This window comes from Felis catus, chromosome A1 (assembly GCF_018350175.1).
Source record: "Felis catus isolate Fca126 chromosome A1, F.catus_Fca126_mat1.0, whole genome shotgun sequence".
Classification (NCBI taxonomy): domain Eukaryota; kingdom Metazoa; phylum Chordata; class Mammalia; order Carnivora; family Felidae; genus Felis; species Felis catus.
The window spans coordinates 15,985,787-16,001,768 of NC_058368.1; the positions used below are offsets into that span (position 1 = coordinate 15,985,787).

Below are 15,982 nucleotides of genomic sequence, written 5' to 3' on the forward strand. Positions count from 1 at the left end.
TTGTTCCTTTAATTTTCATTTCCCTCCTGACCTGTAAGGTGGAGCATCTTTTCATATGCTTGTTTGCCATCTCTAGATCTTTGGTGAGATATCTGTGAAGATCTTGGCCCACTTTTAAACCAAGTTTTGTTGTTGTTGTTGAGTTTTTAAGTGTTCTTTGTTTATTTTAGGTAAGAGTCCTTTATCAGATATGTCTTTTGCAAATATTTTCTCCCAGTCTGTGGCTTGTTTCTCATTCTCTTGTCGGTTTTTTTTTTTTTTCCACAGAGCAGAAGATTTAAATTTAAGGCAGTCAAGCTTATCGAGTTTCTTCCATGGATCATACCTTTGGTATTGTGTCTAAAGTGCCATCACCATATTCAAGGTCATCTAGGTTTTCTCCTATGTTTTCTTCTAGGAATTTTGTAGTTTTGTGTTTCACATTTAGGTCTGTGATCCATTTTGAGTTAATTTTTGTTAAGGATATAAGGTCTGTGTCTAGATTTATTATTTTTTTCCCAACGTGGATGTCCAATTGTTCCAGAAATGTTTGTTGAAGAGACTATCTTGGCTCCATTGTATTGTCTTCTCTCCCTTGTTGCAGATCAATTGACTATGATTTATGAGGGTCTATTTCTAGACTCTCTGTTCTCTTCTATTGATCTATTTGTTTATTCTTTTATCAATACCACACTGTGTTGATTACTGTAACTTAATAATTCTTAAAGTTGAGTAGTATAACTCCTCCAACTTTGTTCTTTTCCTTCAATATTATTTGTCTATTGTGAGTCTTTTGCCTCTTCATGTACACTTTAGAATAAGTTTGTTGATATCCACAAAATAAGTTGCTGGAATTTTGACTGAGATTTCATTGAATATATTAATCAGGTTGGTAATAACTGACATCTTGACAATATTAGTCTTCCTATCCATGAACATGAAATATTTTCCCATTTGTTCAGTTCTTTGATTTTGTTCATCAGAGTTTTTCATTTTTCTTATGTAGATTTTGTACGTATTTTGTTAGGTTTATACCTAGATATTTGTGTTTGGGTGTGCTAATGTAGATGATACTGTGCTTTTGATTTCAAATTCCTCTTGTTCATTGCTGATATATAGGAAAGAGATTGACTTCTGTGTTTTAAACTTATATCCTGCAACCTTGCTATCTATAAGTGTTTATTAGTTCCAGGAGTTTTCTTTTGTCAATTCTTTCAGAATTTCTACATAGATTTTTATGTCATCTGTGAACAAAAAGAGTTTTATTTTTTCCATCCAAGTTTGCGTATGTTTATTTTCCTTTTATTGTCTTTTTGTGTTAGATAACACTTAGAGTATGATGTTGAAAAGAATGCTGAGAGAGGACATCCTTGCTTTATTTCTGATCTTAATGGGAAGGCTTGGAGTTTTTCACCAGTAAGTATGATGTTTGCTGTAGGTGTTCGCACAGATATTTTTTTATCAAGTTGAGGAAATTTCTCTTTATTCCTAGTTTGCTGAGAGTTTATTTTATTAATGAATGTTGGATTTGTAATTTTTTTAATGCATCTACGGAAATGATAATGTGACCTTTCTTTCTTTCTTTCTTTCTTTCTTTCTTTCTTTCTTTCTTTCTTTTTCTTTCTTTTCTTTCTTGTCGATGTGATAGATTACATCAAGTGATTTTTGAAAGTTGAATCAGCCTGTACACCTGGGAAAAATCCCACTGGGTCGTGGTGTATAATTCTTTAATCCATTGTTGGATTCAACTTGCTAGGATTTTGTTGTGGATTTTTGTATCTATGTTTATGAGAGATATTGGTCTTTAGTGTTATTTTTTGTAATACCTTCGTCTAGTTTTGGTATTAGGGAATGCTGCCTTCATTGAATGAATTAGAAAGTATTTTCTTTGCTTATATTCTGAAAAAAAATTATAGAGAATTTATATGATTTATTTCTTAAACATTTAATAGAATTCACCAGCAAACCCAAATGGGCATATTGCATTCTGTTTTAGAGGTTATTATTTGCTGGTTCAATTTCATTAAGATATGACTCTTCACGTAATTTTTTTATATAAGCTCCTTCAGATGTCTGTTTCTTCTTGTGTGAGTTTTGGCACATTGTGTCTTTTAAGGAGTTGGCCCATTTCATCTAGGTTATCAAATTTGTGAGCACAGAGTTGTTCAGAGCATTACTTTATTATCTTGTTGATGTCCATGGGATCTATAGTTATTAAAGAACTACATTTTTAGATGAATCCTGCATCATTCTGGATCTCTAAGAGAATGTAATAAGTAGACTTCCCTTCATGACTCATACTGTATGTAATGTTTGTAGGAAATAAACTTTTACTTTGTTAAAAGTAATTGAGATTTGGGGCTGTTTGTTACTTCACATAATGTAGCCTATCCATCTGATGCTGAAATTAGTTTCTGAGAGTGTGATACTGGCTGTATCAGAAACATGAAATAGAGAACATTGTCTCAGGGTCTGTTGTAGTGCAGCAAAGAAACTGTTATTGGAGGCTGGAAAGATGGTGACACATTTGGCAAAACAGTAGCTTATGGTCACTGAGGAAGCAGATATTGTACTAAATGAATTTGTAGTCTTGGAAATCAGGAAGAGAAGTGAAATGTTGGTGCTTTATGTTGGTTGATGTTATCTTCTTTTGGCAAGACATGAGACAGGCTAAAAAAAATCAGCAAATTCAAGGCAGCAATTAAGGAAAGTAGAGGCAATCTATAAATTCATGGACTTGAAAAGTTGGATGAAATAACTCCTTATTCCCAAATAGTAAAATTTAAACCTTGAATAACAAAACTCGAGTCTTGCAGTGAGAATCATATCAAGTTCAAGGGAAAGTTCCAGTGTGGTGGCACTTAGTAAATCCTTTCATTGGACAAAAATGTCTTAGGGAAAAGAAACAGTGATTTTCTTGGAGCAAGCCAGTAGATCCAGATTATCTGCAAATATTCAGAGAGGAAAGTAGAGAGAGGGAATCATGGGGGTGACAAACAAAGAAGGGTACCAAATGTAAGAAGTTATGTTTAGAACAGAATTATAGATATTATCTATTAACACACATCCCTGACTAGAATAAGACGGATAAGAAGTCAGTTGTTCTGATTATCTCTTGCTGTTTAACAAATTTCCCCAAAACTAGTGGCTTAAGCAACAATAGTTAATTTGTTCTCACCTTTCATTTTTCTTGGTGTTGACTGGGCTTTCCGAGGTAATTCTTGCTCAGGTATCTCATGCAGTTTTAGTCAGATTATGACTGGGGCTAGAATCATATTAAGGCTCACTCATTCATATGTCTTTACGTTGATGGTGTCTGGGATTGTCATCCGGGACACTTGGCAGTAGTCTTTACAGGCAGCCTCTTCCCTTCCTCATGACGTGATAACTGAACTCTAAGAACAAGAATCCCATGAGGTGGAAGTTGTATTCCGTTTTATGATCTAACCTTGGAAGTGGCATAGTATCATTTCCCTAGTTACAGTCTCGCCCATAATCAGGGGTAGGAAACATGGACCCACCTCTCCAGTAGAAGCAAGGCTAATATCACATTAAGTGAAGAACTTGTGGGATGAGAGACCTTGTTGTGGCCATTTTGGAAAATGCAATCTAACTAAATTTAGAGATATTTGTATAAGTCAATAAGCCTAAATTTCAATGGTTTAACACCAATAAAATGTTTATTTGTTGCTTTTGCTACATATCCAAGATTGAGGATCATTTGTTATCACATTATAATCTAGCCTTTCCTACCTAATATACATATGGGGATAGTTTAAGGAATCAATGAGATCTATAGCATTTTAAAGGATATTTAGTTGTTTCTGGCTCTTGATTTCTTCTTTTCTAATTGTAGTAACTTTTAATTCTTCTAAAATATTCTTTAGTATTTACCTCCATATCTCTAAATAACATGTTTGTATTGCTACTTGTTGTTTCTTTAATTGTAGGCATTATCTGTTGATTTCCCACTGGAGAAGATGAGGGTTTACTTTTCCTTACTCCTCTTTTCCCTAGCATATGCACATGTATTTCCAACTCTCCCTCTACCCCCATCCTCTTAACAGAGTTACATTGTACTTCGGTCAGATCAATATGTTAATAAAATAAAATATTATATTCATTATATTAATTACATTATACTATATATATTATAATCTATGTATGCTATTCAGATTTGAGCCATAAAGTAAACTGTAATTACTTTCCCTTTCTGTAGCATGTTTATACAAATCCCACACAAATGGAAAAGTGCATATAAGTTTACAGGTAAAGCAAACATTTATGTACCAATCAGCAGGATCAAGATAGACCATTGTCATTACTTTACCTTTCACTCTTTTCTTTCTTACTCCCCCAAATAACTATTATATTGATAATGATAGTCATCTTTCCACTTTGCTTCATGATTTTGGCACCTACAGTGCACTCATAAACACTAAGTCTAGTCTTGCCTGTTTTTGAATTTTTTGTAAATGGAAATTATAATATGCATTCTTTTGTGTCTCGCTTCTTTTGTCCAACATGGTGAGACTGATATATGTTGTTTGTGTAATTGCTCTTTGTCAATTTTTACTGAAACATAGTATTTCATTGCAGTAGAATATTTCAATTTTTATCCACTCTATTAACATTTAGGTTGTTTTATAGTTTTGAGTATTGTAAAATATGGGCTACATATATCTAGGAGTGGAATTATTGGGTCATAGAATATGTTTATCTCCAGTGACAAACTATTTTACAAAATTATTGTGTCAATTTATGCTTCCACCAGCATTGTATATAACTTCTTGTTACTGTAGATCTTTGCTAACATTTGCTATTGTGAGTCTTTTAAATGTTCTCGTCTAGTGGGTATAATAATTGCTTAGTTTGGATTTCCAATAAAGTTGAATGCCTTTTCCTGTATGTTGTCTTGAATTTCCTCGTTTGTGAAGTGCCTGCTTAAGACTTTGTCCCTCTTTTAATTGGACTGTTTCTCCTTTACATTTTGATTTGGAGGAACTTTTTTTTTTTTTATTAAATTTTTTTTTCAATGTTTATTTATTTTTGGGACAGAGAGAGACAGAGCATGAACAGGGGAGGGGCAGAGAGAGAGGGAGACACAGAATCGGAAACAGGCTCCAGGCTCCAGCCATCAGCCCAGAGCCTGACGCGGGGCTCGAACTCACGGAGCGCGAGATCGTGACCTGGCTGAAGTCGGACGCTTAACCGACTGCGCCACCCAGGCGCCCCTGGAGGAACTTTTTATATGTTCTGAATAAACCTTTCGCTGGTAAAATATGTTGCAAATAGTCCCATTCTGATTTGTCTTTTCACTTTCTTAGTGGTGTCATTTGATGAACATCAATTGTTAATTGTAATATAGTCCAGTTTATTGCTTATTTTACAGTGAATAGTTTTTATGAATGGGATATTTTCTCTGTACAAGGTCATGACGATATTATTTAAAATTATTTTCTAAAAGGTCTGTTGATTGTGACTTTAGCATAAACCATCTTCCCTGACTTATGTGTCTCCCATGAGGCAGGAGTCAAATAATTTTTTTTTCCATGTGAATAACAGTTTGTCTTAGCACCTTTTATTTAGATGGTCTCTGCAAAATAACCATTGTAGTAAATAACAAGTCCATATATGTATGGGTATGTGTCTGGGCCTCTGTTTATTCCATTGTTCTTCTTGTAAGTCTTGATTTTCACTAGAGTAGTCCTTTTACCCTTTTCTTCTACTGTAAGGTTGTCTGAGCTATTTTTGGCCCTTTGCATTTCCATATACATTTTAAAATCATCTTGTAAATATCCTTGGTATTTTTATTTGGATTGCATTTTACTAATTTGGGGATCAATTATATCATTGTAATACTAGTATTCTAATCTACAGTTATGATGTTTCTACTTATGTAGATCATCTTTAATTTCTTTCAAAATTGTTTTTAAGTTTCATATGCAGAGTCTTGTTTTACTGGATTTGTTCCTGGGCATTTGATATTTTAGGTGCTATTTTTAAAGTATGCTTAAAATTTTTATTTTCTGACTTAAAATTTCCTATGTCCTTTAGAAATAAAATAGATTTTTGAATGTTTACTGGGAAATGATCGCCTAGCAGAAAGTGAGCTAGATGATGCAGACCAGATACTAAGCAATTGGATATTTGGCTTTTAGGAACCCTTCACCCTGGAAAATCTTCCTGCCTCACTCAATATTTTAATACTTTTATTTTTCCAAAATGTCCCAATAAGTAAACACAGCTCCCCTGTATTAGTGTCCCATTGTTACTGTAACAGATTACTACAAACATAGTGATTTAAAACTACAAATTTATTATCTTATAGTTCTGGAGTACGGTATCTAAAATTGATTGGTAGGTCTGTGTTCCTTATAGAAATTCTAGGGGAGAATCTTTTTCCTTGCCATTTTCAGCTTCCATGGGGCACTTGGCATTTCTTGGCTTGTGGCCTGCATAACTCTGACCTCTACTTCTGTCATCACGTATGCCTCTCTGGCACTTACTCCCCTGCCTCCTCTTATAAAGACCATGGTACAGTGGGCCACCCAGATAATTTAGTATAATCTCCCCATTTTAAGATGTTTGACTTTCTTTTTTTAAATTGAAGTATAAATGACATAAATGTTACATTAGTTTCAGGTTTACAACATATTGATTTGACTATACCATACATGGCTGAATGCTCACCACAACAAATATAGTCACAATCTTTCACTGTGTAATGTTATTGTAATATTATTAACTCTCCTCCCTATGCTTACTCTTCATCTCTGTGACTTATTTATTTTACAGTTGAAAGTTTGTGCTCTTAATCCCCTTTATCTCTTTTGCCCATCCCCTCACCAACCTCCCCTCTGGCAACCACTAGTAGTTCTTTGTATTTAAGAGTTTGTTTATTTGGTTTGTTTATTTGGTTGGTGGTGTTGTTGTTTTTAGATTCCATATGTAGGTGAAATCACATCTTTGTCTTTATTTACTTATTTAACTTAGAATTATAACCTCTAGCTCCATCTATATTGTCACAAATGGCAAGATTCCATTCTTTTTAGTGACTAATATTCCAGTATTTATATATTCCACTTCTTTATCCATTCATTGATTGATGGACACTTGAGTTGGCTTTATACAGTGGCTATTGTAAATAAAACTGCAGTAAATAAAGGGGTACATATATCTTTTTGAATTACTATTTTCATTTTTTTGTGTGTATAAATAGTAGTGGAATTACTGGCTCATATGGTATTTCTATTTTTAATTTTTTGAAGAACTTTCATACTGTTTTCCACAGTGGTTGCAACAATTTAAATTCCTACTAATAGTGCATGAAGGTTTCTTCTCCAAATCCTTGCCAACACATAGTATTTCTTATCTTTTTTGATACTAGGCATTCTGATTACTGTGAGGTGATACTGTGGTTTTGATTTGTGTTTTCCTGATGATTAGTGATGTTAAGAATCTTTTATGTGTCTGTTTGCCGTATGGATGCCTTTGGAAAAATGTCTGTTCTTGTCTTCTGCCTATTTTTAAATCAAGTTATTTTTCTGGTGTTGAGTTGTATGGGTTCTTTATTTATTTTGGATATTAACTTCAGATATATCCTTTGCAAATATTTTCTCCCATTCACTTGGTTTCCTTTTTATTCTGTTGATGGTTTCCTTCACTGTGCCAAAGCTATTTATTTTCTTTTAGTACCAATAGTTTATTTTTGCTTGTCTTTAGTTGCCTGAGGAAGCATATCCATAAATATGTTATGAAGGCTGATGTCCAAGATATTACTGCTTATGTTTTCTAAGCAATTTTATGGTTTCAGGTCTCACATTCAGGTATTTAATCCATTTTGAGTGTATTTTTCTGTATGATGTAAGAAAGTGGTCCAGTTTCACTCTTTTGCATGTAGCTATCCAATTTCCCCAACATTATTTATTGAAAAAAATGTCTTTCCACATTGTATATTCTTGCCTCCTTTCTTATAGATTGATTATAAATTTTATCATCAATATTTTTTTTGTATTAGCTTAAAGAAACATTTGCTTGCACTGTGCTGCTAAAATATTTTGGAAGTCTCTATGGGCAATTATTAGTGACCAGAATTTTTGGAACATCTAGGTCAATAGCACATAAATGGCAATAGAAATCTTAGTTTGCTTGGAACATTTTGTACACATACATCCTTCTACTATTTATTCAAGATGTCCTGGGCTTATTTACTTACTATAATCATAATCATTCCTTGGGATCCATAGTGTTTTTGTGTCTAAATATAGAAAAAAGTGATAGATTTTATGCATGGAACCTCATTTATTTATAAACAATCAATTTTGTCCTTTCGTTTGAGCTTTAAAATGTTACTGCATTTTATGTGCTTCCTTATGGCAAAAGGATAGAACTTTCTTACCTTCTGGTCTGGAAGTAAATGCCCAAGTGGCCAGTTATGAACCTGACATTATACTATGACCTCATGTTTGAATTCTAAAAATGTTTGCATTATTCTATATTACATTAGGATTTAAAGTACAGTAAATCTGTATAGAACTAGTTATAAATTATATTTCTCATACCCTTTTGCCCAGATATTTGAATAAAATTAAAGTTCTAGAAAGATGTTACACTTAAACTGTGTTTTTATTTTTTACTATCTGACATACCATTGAACACCCCTTTCCTTTTTTTTTCCACCTGAGGTTAAAAAGCACAAGTAGACAATTATGGGATCTGAATTCATAAAACCTGGGTACTGCTAATTACCAACTGTGTAATCTTGGGAAATTCATTGCTGTGGTTTGAATGCTTGTATCTCCCCTCATTTCATATGTTGAAATACTAATGGTGATGGTATGAAGTGGGTCTTTGGGTGATTAGGTCATGAGGATTCTGTTATCTTGAATGAGTTAGTGACCTTACAAAAGGGGCCTCACAGATGTAGTCCCAATAGTGTATTTTTGCTTTTGTTTCCCTTGCCTGAGGAGACATATCTAGAAAAATGTTTCTGTAGCCAATGTTAAAGAAATTCTTGCCTGACTTCTTCTAGGAGTTTTATGGTTTCAGGTCTCACATTTAGGTCTTTAATCAATTTTGAGTTTATTTTCGTGTATGGTTTAAGAGAGTGATCAATTTTCATCCTTTGCATGTCCAGTTTTCTCAGCACCATTTATTAAACGGACTGTCTTTACAGTGCATATTCTTGCCTCCTTTGTTGAAGATCAGTTGATCATATGTGCATGGGTTTATTTCTGGGCTCTCTGTTATTTTCAATTGATCTATGTGTGTATTTTTGTGCCAGCACTATACTGTTTTGTTTATTGCAGGTTTATGGCATGTCTTGAAATCGGGGATTGTGGCACCTCAAACTTTGTTCTTCTTTCTCGAGATTGCTTTGGCTGTTCAGGTTTTGTGTGTGTGTGTATGTGTGTGTGTGTGTGTGTGTGTGTGTGTGTGTGTGTGGTTACATACAAATTATAGTATTATTTGCCCTAGTTCTATAGCAAAATATAAAGCTTCTGCACAAAGGAACCATCAACAGAATCACAAGGCAACCTATTGAATGGGAGAAGATATTTGCGAATGATGTATCCAATAAGGGATTAATATCCAAAAATCTAAAGAACTTATACAACTCAACCAGAAAAACAAATAACCTGATTTAAAAATGGGCAAAGGACCTAAATAGACATTTTTTCAAAGAAGATATACAGATGGTCAACAGACACATGAAAAGATACTCAGTGTTACTAATCGTTAGGGAAATGCAAATCAAAGCCACAATGAGACATTACCTCACACCTGTCAAAATGTCTAAAATAAAAAAGACAAGAAATAATAAGTATTGGTGAGGATGTGGAGAAATAGGAATCTTTGTGAACTGTTTGTGGGAATGCAAATTGGTGCAACCACTGTGGAAAAGAGTGTGAAGATTCCTCAAAAAAATGGAAATGCCATATGATGTAGTAATTCTCCAACTGGGTATTATCCGAAGAAAATGAAAATGCTAATTCAAAAAGATATATGCACCCCTATGTTAATTGCAACATTATTTACAATAGCTAAGATACAAGAGCAACCTAAGTGTCTATTGATAGATGAATGGATAAAGAGAAGTGATTATATATATATATATATATATATATATATACACACACACACACACACATACATAGTATATACATATATATATATATATATATACACATATATAGTAGAATATTTTCAGTCATAAAAATAATGAGATCTTGCCTTTTGCAACAATATGGAAATATGTATGGATCTAGAGGTTATAATGCTAACTGAAGTAAGTTAGACAGAAAGACATGCACCATATGATTTCACTCAAATGTGGAATTTAAGAAACAAAACAAAGAAAGAAAGAATAAGAAACAAACAGGACTATTAAATACAGAGAACAAACTGGTGGTTGCCAGAGGGGTGGGGGTTTGAAATAGATAAAGGAGATTAAGAGCACACTTATCATGATAAATACTGAGTAATATATGGAATTGTCGAATCATTATATGGTACACCTGAAACTAATATAACTCTGTATGTTAATTATACTTTAATAAAAGAATAAAAGAGGTCTCAAAGAGTTTGCTAGCTCCCTTTCCCCCATGTGAATATAGAAAAAGAAGTCTATGAGCAGAAAGAGGACCTTCAAGTAGATCATACTGGCTCCCTGATTTTCAACTTCTAGCCTCCAGAACTTTGAGAAATACATTTCTGTGAATGTATAAGCTACCCAGTGGTATTTCTTTTAGTAGAAAGTGGTATTTTCTTGCAGCAGCCTGCACAAACTCAAACACCATTTATCTTCGTCTATAAAATGGGGATTGTAGTAACACTTACTTCACAGAATTAGGAGAGTGAATGTGAAAAAGGTGTTTTGTAAACTGAAGTGGCTCTAGTTTCTGTTTATTCAACATTGTTCCTGAAACTGGAGTTTAATTATTAAGGGCTTTTGTAGGATCAATAGGTAGAAAATCCAACCCAAACTGGCTTAAGATAAAAGGGAAGTTTATTGGTTCGCATGACTCAAAATTCCAGAGGAACATCTGATTCAGGAGCAGTTTGATGAAGGGGCCGAAATGTTGTCATCAGGGCCTACCATCTATCTCATCAATCTGCTCTCCTATATGGTTTGTTGCATTTCACTTTCATGTGGTGTCAGTATGACTGTCAGCAACTTTAGACCTGCAGTCTCTTAGGCTCAACTCCACAGAAACAGAATCTATCTCTTTTAGATAGTTTTTGTGCAAACTCTAGAATTTACTCTAAATTGGACCAGTTTGAGAGACAACCGACTTGACCTGATTTGGTCATAAGACTTACAGAGACTGAACCAACATGAATCACACCATCCATCACCAGAGCCTAAAAGGAACCCCTGAACCACAAGTACCAGGAGTGGCAAAGGATCTGGGGTGTTATAACCAAAAGAAGGGAGGTGGGTTCTACTTGATAAAGTGTCCATTCTGTGTGTACTTAATGTTTCTAAAAGGATATCATTTTATCCTTAGTTTGTCCTACTCTGGAGAAAGAGTTTTCATGGAAGAAACCTTGCTTTTTTGTTCTAATATAGTCTTCTCCCTCCCTTTGTTTACCCGAAGCTCATAATTATAACATGCTGTATATCTTTCCTTTCTATTTGGCAACCAACTTGCTCCCATCTGTTTTTTATTGAATGATGTATGGGAAAGCCACATTTTCCTAGCTGGGAAAGTTTGATGAGCCGTTCTCTGTCTTTGTGCATTCTGTTTAACGCATTCCTATTTTTAGATTTGGGGGAAGATTTATACATATGATTGGTAGCCAGTATTTGCTCTTAAAACTCTTTTTTAGATAATTTAAAGTTTCACTTATTCTTGAACACTTTTCCAGGCGACTTAGGACAGTGTTATAAAAATATATAAAACTTTTGTGAACATAGATATGCTGTTTAATATATTATGGGCATAATATGAATTTCTATTTTTCTTTAGCTAATTTTATTTATTTACTCATGTTTATACAAATATTAAATGCAGACAAGTAAAACTTAAATAACATGGTTTTTTTCCAAGTAATGTTAAGAGTGATCATAGATAGTTTCAAATGATAAAACTGAAGAATTAATATTTAGATAGAAGCATTGGAATTTTCAGTCTCTGTCACAATTCATTGTTACTCTTGGTAAACTTCACTGAAAGATAGCAACTTCATTAGGTCATCATTGGTACTTTTAGTACCTTTTCAGATTTTGACAGGGGCAAGTTTTTGGTGTTTTGATTTTATAATCTCATTCAGTAATTAATGCTTTTGGTTACATTAATTATTTGTGAGCAAATACGTAAATAGCTCAATTGATCAAAATAATTCCCATTTGTATAAAAAATACATATATATTTTTTACTTCATTGAGTTGCATTCATTCGGTTGTCTCTTCAAGACAAAGTTAATAAAGTGGCTTCTTTGGTTCACTTTGCTTTTGCCAGCCTGTGCTCAGCGCATGCAAATGAGTAAGTGGCATCTGCCTGGGTTACTCATTATGTGTGTAGGAGATAACACATTGTGAGATGAAAATTATTCTATCCTCCCTCCTACCACCCCATAGGATATTCTGGCAAAAGGGTAGGGGAAAGAATTTGAAAACTTATCTTGACTCCTTATTATATAAAGGACTTATTATATACTAGTTATTATATACTAGTTACAAGAATCAGGTGCTGTGGGGTACTTCCATACTTTGGGTTGAACATAATTTTTTTTTTTATAATTTTGAGTTTACCAATTTTTATCATGTGGACTTATGGGAATTCTTAAATTTTTGCTTTAATTTTCCTTATCTTTAAAGTGGGGATTATAATATAACTTTTGAGGACTGGGGTTATGATTAAAGGAGTTATACATATATGGTACTTAGAAGAGTACCTGTATGGTACTGAGAAGAGATAGTAAGTATTCTGTAGATGTTGACCATTATAATGGAATACAACATGGCAGGTAAGAACCAAGGCTTTGGAGTCAAACTTGCTTGAATTTTTTTTTTTTTAGTTCTGCCTTGGGCAAGATATTTAATCTCACTGGGTCATAATTCTCTCATTTGTAAAATTGGTATAATAATGGTATCAAAGTTAGAGAGTTGTTGTGATTTTAAATGAGGTAGTATATACAAAACACAATAATGCTTGGAGTATGTGAGCAATCAACAAATATAAACTATTATTATTATTATTTGCAGCATTTGTGTTAGATTATAAATGCCACCAGAACATATAGAAGATATTTACTTAATTTAATCTGCATAGATTTTAAGAGAGACACTTTATGGATAAATGGTTCCGAATATTAAGTTTTAAATTTGGATTTAGCTGTGCTTTATTTTTTTTTTTCACTCCATCACCCAGTATTTGGGTAAGTGGTTGTATTCTTTTAACAAATATAAATAAACACACATATACTAAATATGAAACAGTTAAACAGCAAAAGCCTGTGTTAGATAGATTAGGCTCAGCTCCAAGAGAGAATGGATCCTGAACATACAAATATTTGTATCAAGAGTCAGGAAATAAATAAAAAGGAATGAACTTTATGGAATAAAGCAATGGAGAAGAGTCTCAGGGAAATTTTTTAGTACAGAAAGAGCATATTCACCTTAGTCCTTCCCTCTTCAGTGGTGTAGCACAGAAGATGTTCACAAACATTCAAATGGTTGGTGATGGGGGAAGGTTGGTGGTGTAGGAAGACACTGGGCTCACCGCGTCCTGCGGATCACTTAGATTCCACCAACACCTGCCTAAATAACCCAGAAAATCGCCAGAAGACTGGCAGAACGGATTCTCCAGAGCCAAGCATAGACAAGAGGGGCACGAAAGAGGGAAGGAAAGGCGGAGAGGCGGTGCGCGCTACACGGACTGGCGGGAGGGAGCCGGGGTGGTGGAGGGGCAGCCAGCCCACCCAACAAGGCAGAGCCCCCGAGTCTGGCTTGCAAAAGCGGAGGGGCCAGACTCTGTGAGTTCTGACAACCAGTGGGACTTAACATCTGGAAAGTTATAAATTAACAGATCTGCTCAGAGAATGGAAGGGCTGGAGGACAACGGGAGGGAAAGTTGTTGAGCCCCGGACAACAGAGCACAGCTTGGCAGGAAACAGAGGTGCTCACTAGTGCCATCTCCTTCGCCCATCCCCCAGCCAAAATCCCAAAGGAACCAGTTCCTGTCAGGAAACTTGCTTGCTCGGGGCAAACACCGAACCCTGTGCTTCTGCAGATCCGTCCCTCCGGCGGGTCTGACTACATCCTGGTGCCACAGGGCCCCTCCAGAAGTGGATCTCCAAAGGAAAAGTGAGCTGATCCTGCCCCTCCTGCCCCTGAGCACCTTGACGATCCACCCCAGCTAATACACCAGGTCCCCAGCACCACAAGCCTGGCAGTGCACAAGTAGCCCAGACTGGCCACGCCACCCCACAGTGAATCCTGCCCCTAGGAGAGGGGAAGAGAAGGCACACACCAGTCTGAGTGTGGCCCCAGTGGTGGACTGGGGACAGACATCAGGTCAGACTGTGGCCCACCCACCAATGCAAGTTATTCAAGACAGCACAGGGGAAGTGCCCTGCAGTTCTGCACCACTCCAGGGACAATCCAAAATGACGAAACAGAAAAATTCCCCTCAAAAAAACCTCCAGGAAATAACGACAGCTAATGAACTGATCAAAAACGAATTGAACAATATAACAGAAAGTGAATTTAGATTAATAGTCACAAAATTAATCGCTGGGCTTGAAAACAGTATAAAGGACAGCAGAGAATCTATTCCTACAGAGATCAAGGGACTAAGAAAGCCAGGAGGAACTAAAAAATGCTATTAATGAGCAGCAAAATAAAATGGAGATGACCATGGCTAGGATTGAAGAGGCAGAGGAGAGAATAGGTGAACTAGAAGATAAAATTATGGAAAAAGAGGAAGCTGAGAAAAAGAGAGATAAAAAAAATCCAGGCGTTTGAGGGGAAAATTAGAGAACTAAGTGATGTACTAAAGAGAAATAATCTATGCATAATTGGTATTGCAGAGGAGGAAGAGAGAGGGAAAGGTGCTGAAGGTATACTTGAAGACATCATGGCTGAGAACTTCCCTGATCTGGGGAAGGAAAAAGGCATTGAAATCCAAGAGGCACAGAGAACTCCCTTCAGACGTAACTTGAATCGATCTTCTGCACGACATATCATAGTGAAACTGGCAAAATACAGGGATAAAGAGAAAATTCTGAAAGCAGCTAGGGATAAACGTGCTCTAACATATCAAGGGAGACCTATAAGACTCGTGACGGATCTCTCTACTGAAACTTGGCAGGCCAGAAAGGAATGGCAGGAAATCTTCAATGTGATGAACAGAAAAATAATCAGCCGAGATTCCTCTATCCAGGAAATCTGTCATTTAGAATAGAAGGAGAGATAAAGGTCTTCCCAAACAAACAAAAACTGTAGGAATTCATCACCACTAAACCAGCCCTACAAGAGATCCTAAGGGGGATCCTGTGAGACAAAGTACCAGAGACATCGCTACAAGCATGAAACCTACAGACATCACAATGACTCTAAACCCATATCTTTCTATAATAACACTGAATGTAAATGGACTAAATGCGCCAACCAAAAGACATAGGGTATCAGAATGGATAAAAAAAACAAGATCCATCTATTTGCTGTCTACAAGAGGCTCATTTTAGACCTGAGGACACTTTCAGATTGAAAGTGAGGGGGTGGAGAACTATTTATCATGCTACTGGAAGACAAAAGAAAGCTGGAGTAGCCATACTTATATCAGACAAACTAGACTTTAAATTAAAGGCTGTAACAAGAGATGAAGAAGGGAATTATATAATAATTACAGGGTCTATCCATCAAGAAGAGCTAACAATTATCAACGTCTATGTGCCGAATACAGGAGCCCCCAAATATATAAAACAATTACTCACAAACATAAGCAACCTTATTGACAAGAATGTGGTAATTGCAGGGGACTTTAATACCCCA

General features: G+C 35.3%; 2 long non-coding RNA genes across 4 annotated transcripts in view; one reads left to right on the forward strand and one right to left on the reverse strand.

Moving 5' to 3' along the window:
* Positions 1-3,400, reverse strand: part of LOC123383839 — a 28,731-nt gene extending 25,331 nt beyond the window's left edge. For both annotated transcript variants that reach the window (XR_006594111.1, XR_006594112.1), the window contains exon 1: positions 3,158-3,400. This is a non-coding gene — a long non-coding RNA (uncharacterized LOC123383839). The remainder of the gene's footprint in view (positions 1-3,157) is intronic.
* The window catches only part of LOC111559720, a 431,348-nt gene that overhangs the window by 156,112 nt on the left and 259,254 nt on the right, over positions 1-15,982 (forward strand). The gene's annotated exons all lie outside the window — the stretch shown is intronic.